This window comes from Garra rufa, chromosome 1 (assembly GCF_049309525.1).
Source record: "Garra rufa chromosome 1, GarRuf1.0, whole genome shotgun sequence".
NCBI classification, from domain to species: Eukaryota; Metazoa; Chordata; class Actinopteri; order Cypriniformes; family Cyprinidae; genus Garra; species Garra rufa.
The window spans coordinates 90,285,825-90,290,824 of record NC_133361.1 but is presented as its reverse complement, the minus strand read 5'-3'; the positions used below and the strand labels follow the sequence as shown (position 1 = coordinate 90,290,824).

Sequence of the window (5,000 nt, the reverse complement as noted above, 5' to 3'; positions counted from 1 at the left end):
ATTAGAGGCCAAAAAACAAATATTAAATGAACTAAAGCGGTCCAAATAATGACCCTCTGTAATGTGTAGCATTCAAGATGTTGAGAGAGTTTAGCTCGTGGCGGGTCAAACTGGTATTTCATGGAGTAGGGGCTCATTTTGGCAAGTTGGGTGCAGTCGCGTGTGCTGAGAGCGAAGAACAGCAAGCGCAAATCTTCGTTAGTATAGTGAACAGTATCTCCGCCTGTCACGTGGAAGACCGGGGTTAGATTCCCCAACGGGGAGACCTAGCTCTCTGCTGCTGTCGAACGACTCATCCAAAAGCTTTTGGTGCAGACAGAGGTCACAGAAGGAGTTCTGCTTCGAGGTCAACCGCAGCCGAAAACAACGCGTTGGCCGGGAATCGAACCCAGGACAAGTGCTTAGAAGGCAGCTATGCTCCCCACAATACCACCAACGCAGGCGCTCAGTGCAAGATTTAAGCGGTCAGAAAAGAATGCTCGAATCCGGGTCATGGCAGCCCTTTGTCATTGAGCGACGGGGACGTCCAGCTTCTTTTTGCCAACTCACCCTTCAGTTGGATTTTGCGCCTGAAGCTCGGCGGCATCCTGTGCTGCCCGCCTCGAGACAAGGGAGCAGGCGGTCCATATGCAGGCGTAGTCGTGGCCGAGAGGTTAAGGCGATGGACTCGAAATCCATTGGGGTCTCCCCGCGCAGGTTCGAACCCTGCCGACTACGGTCGGGCACTCCCCCTTTTACCTTTAGCTTTTTGCGACGGTGGTTGGGCCTTCCAAGGCCTTTGGCCTTCGCTCTCTCTGACGTAATTGCGTGCGGCCTTTGTCCCGTAGCTCCAGTGGCAAGTGAGCTTCTGCCGGGCGGCTTGTGGAGAAAGTGTTCTTATATAAAAAGTAAGAAGCGCGCAATAAACAAGAGCCCGGATAGCTCAGTCGGTAGAGCATTAGACTTTTTTTTAATCTGAGGGTCCAGGGTTCAAGTCCTAGGTTCCGGTGAATGGCCATCTTCTTGTTGTCGCCCTCAGCTTGCAGTCGTGCCGGTCCAGCTCTGCCGTGTGGCGGCATACGCTTAACCCTTAAAGACCTAGAACATTTTTGGGGCACCTGAGGCACCTGTATATTTCTTTGTTTTTTCAGACCTATTCTAGCAGTCAGCATCAATTGTCATATATCATTATAAACATAAGAACTTGAACTTTATGTCTAGCTAATTTAAAATTACAAATTTCCTTTTGTTTTCTCTAAAAATTAGTGAATTTCCAGAATTTTAGTAAAAAACGCTACCAACAATTGGGTGTTTTTTACTGTGTACTCAAACAAAAACTCCTGAAGTTTAGATTTTTTTCTTTAAAAATTTGTATTTAGGTGTTTTACACTTCCAAATAAAATTTTGTCTATATATAACATTCCCCAAGCAAGTTATAGCCAATTATTACAATATTATTTATGTGCTTTTCAGTGAAAAACAGGCCCATTTCGTTTATTGACAATATAGATCTGTCCAAAAACGTTTCAGGAATAAAGTCATTGCAGAAACAGTGTTAAATAATAGCAAAACACAGTAAAAAATAATTTACTATTTCATAAATATATTCTTAATCCAAAAGATGAACAATAAACACAAATAGTGTAGAAAGTAGCACAAGAAAAAATGCACAAACTGTCTTGTGCAACAAAAAAATAAATAAACAATCCAAATTATTCACAAACTACACACAAAATGAGAGAGAAATATACAGAGTGCAACCGAAAAAATAGTACAAATAATCTTTAAAAACTATATAATAATTAGTTACATAATATAACAACCAAATAGATGGATCTGCTGGCTGTAGTCTGCGTCGGAATCTATTTTACCGGGACATCGCCTAGTGACCGAAAACCCACATTCCAGTGCTTTATCCGATATCTACTGTTGTTTCATCCTTGTTTTTGGTTTGTTTTATGTCAAAGGGCTCTGTCGTGAGTATTTCTGTACATTTTCAAAGAATGCTGTCATGCAAATGTGTTATTTTGCGTTTGTTTTCATGCACGCAAGACGCACTTTGCTTTCACTTTGCGTCTGTTCAGATCTGCAAAGAAACATACTAATCGGTGGTTCAAAAGACCAAAACCTATGTTTATTGGTTGAATAGATGACAGTTTGAACCAATCGGGGCACAGGGGTGGGACTAAGCATCAACAATCGTTCCTGTTTGGCTCAGAGGACCAAAACGTGTTGATTTCATCTGACGAATCAGTGCTGAGGAAATGTGATGACGTAATCACGCTTACTACGGAGCCTCTGAATATCCAAATGAGACAAATGCGATACCACTGAAAAGAGCAGACTCTATACTTTACGAGACTTTTTAAAGCATTCAAATTGGATTAGCGGTTCAAAAGTTATTAAACATTTAAGATCAATAGTTATTTTTAGCCGCCGGCGGCTGTCTCGGTCTTTGAGGGTTAAAGATGTGACAGAGTTCACATAGAGTGTTTGCTATGCTGCCCCTTCATGAATGTTTCGTTGCTTGTGGTGGGCTGTTTATGCGCTGATGACGAGAAACTCGAGATGTGTCTCTATGCCCTTGGACCTGTGCGCTCACTGTGGTAAACCACTACGCTCACCAAGGGTAATCTAGGGTGCCGACACCTGCCAACATGATTTTCGTCACCCCCCTCACTCCAAATGGGAGAAGTAAAAGTTACGAAAGTCCCTTCCCTCACCCAGTATTCACAAACCCGATCAAGGTAATGTCATCTCTTTTTTCATGCCCCCGTATTAGAGGCCAAAAAAAATATTAAATGAAATAAAGCGGTCCAAATAATGACCCACTGTAATGTGTAGCATTCAAGATATTGAGAGACTTTAGCTCGTGGCGGGTCAATCTGGTATTTCATGGAGTAGGGGCTCGTTTTGGCAAGTTGGGTGCAGTCGCGTGTGCTGAGAGCGAAGAACAGCAAGCGCAACTCTTCATTAGTATAGTGGACAGTATCTCCGCCTGTCACGTGGAAGACTGGGGTTAGATTCCCCAACGGGGAGACCTAGTTCTCTGCTGCTGTTGAACGACTCATCCAAAAGCTTTTGGTGCAGACAGAGGTCACAGAAGGAGTTCTGCTTCGAGGTCAACCGCAGCCGAAAACAATGCGTTGGCCGGGAATCGAACCCAGGTCAACTGCTTGGAAGGCAGCTATGCTCACCACTATACCAGCAACCAAGCGCTCTGTGCCAGTTTTAAGCAATCAGAAAAGAATGCTCGAATCCGGGTCACGGCAGCCCTTTGCTGTTAAGCGACGGGGACGTCCAGCTCCTTTTTGCCAACTCACCCTTCAGTTGAATTATGCGCCTGAAGCTCGGCGGCATCCTGTGCTGCCCGCCTCCAGCCAAGAGAGCAGGTGGTCCACAGGCAGGCGAGAGATGACAGGTCTCCCCGCGCAGGTTCGAACCGTGGCGAATGTGGTCGGGCATTCCCCCTTTTACCTTTAGCTTCTTGCGACGGTGGTTGGGCCTTCCAAGGCCTTTGGCCTTCGCTCTCTCTGACGTAATTGCGTGCAGCCTTTGTCCCGTAGCTCCTGTGGCAAGTGAGCTTCTCCCAGGCGGCTTGTGGAGAAAGTGTTCTTATATAAAAAGTAAGAGGCACACCAAACACAAGAGCCCGGCGTACGCTTAAAGATGTGACAGAGTTCACATAGAGTGTTTGCTATGCTGCCCCTTCATGAATTTTTCGTTGCTTGTGGTGGGCTGTTTATGCGCTGATGACGAGAAACTTGATATGTGTCTCTATGCCCTTGGACCTGTGCGCTCACTGTGGTAAACCACTACGCTCACCAAGGGTAATCTAGGGTGCCGACACCTGCCAACATGATTTTCGTCACCCCCCTCACTCCAAGTGGGAGAAGTAAAAGTTACGAAAGTCCCTTCCTTCACCCAGTATTCACAAACCCGATCAAGGTAATGTCATCTCTTTTTTCATGCCCCCGTATTAGAGGCCAAAAAAAAATATTAAATGAAATAAAGCGGTCCAAATAATGACCCTCTGTAATGTGTAGCATTCAAGATGTTGAGAGAGTTTAGCTCGTGGCGGGTCAATCTGGTATTTCATGGAGTAGGGGCCGAATGTGGTCGGGCATTCCCCCTTTTACCTTTAGCTTCTTGCGACGGTGGTTGGGCCTTCCAAGGCCTTTGGCCTTCGCTCTCTCTGACGTAATTGCGTGCAGCCTTTGTCCCGTAGCTCCTGTGGCAAGTGAGCTTCTCCCAGGCGGCTTGTGGAGAAAGTGTTCTTATATAAAAAGTAAGAGGCACACAAAACACAAGAGCCCGGATAGCTCAGTCGGTAGAGCATCAGACTTTTAATCTGAGGGTCCAGGGTTCAAGTCCCTGTTCGGGCGAAGGGCCATCTTCTTGTCGGCGGCCTCAGCTTGCAGTCGTGACAGTCCAGCACTGCCGTGTGTCGGCGTACGCTTAAAGATGTGACAGAGTTCACATAGAGTGATTGCTTCATGAATTTTTCGTTGCTTGTGGTGGGCTGTTTTCCCCTTTAGGAGTTTTGCGCTAGACGATTTTAGTAAAGCGGTAGCCAGTTCATTGTTTTTTCAGCCAACTTTGAGGTCGACAACGGGACAGAGGACGGCAGGGTCGCCGTAGTCGTGGCCGAGTGCTTAAGGCGATGGACTAGAAATCCATTGGGGTCTCCCAGCGCAAGTTCGAATCCTGCCGACTACGCTCTTCACCAGTGCTGAGGAGAAGTAGGCGGTCCCTTTTCTTCCGTGTCCCTAGCACGCATTTGTGTGCCCTCTCTCCACAGTAATAAAAAGCGCCGCTAGCCCTTTTTTTTCAATTCGGACGGCCAGCACCACCAGATGTGAGCCAGTGGTGCGCCGTGATCGTATAGTGGTTAGTACTCTGCGTTGTGGCCGCAGCAACCCCGGTTCGAATCCGGGTCACGGCAGGCTTTTTGTTCACTGAGCTCCTTTCTGCCACCTCCATTTTTCGTACGGGTGCGGTGCCAGTTAAACTATACCAAC

The 5,000-nt window shown here is 46.6% G+C and overlaps 3 non-coding genes and 1 pseudogene across 3 annotated transcripts; all 4 read left to right on the top strand.

Moving 5' to 3' along the window:
• LOC141321848 (uncharacterized) overlaps positions 1–5,000 on the top strand; it is a 26,288-nt pseudogene that overhangs the window by 10,987 nt on the left and 10,301 nt on the right.
• On the top strand, positions 636–717 carry trnas-cga (transfer RNA serine (anticodon CGA)). The gene has a single exon. It is a non-coding gene; the product is annotated as a tRNA-Ser (tRNA).
• trnak-uuu (transfer RNA lysine (anticodon UUU)) lies at positions 4,292–4,364 on the top strand. Its single transcript has one exon. It is a non-coding gene; the product is annotated as a tRNA-Lys (tRNA).
• On the top strand, positions 4,853–4,924 carry trnah-gug (transfer RNA histidin (anticodon GUG)). Its single transcript has one exon. It is a non-coding gene; the product is annotated as a tRNA-His (tRNA).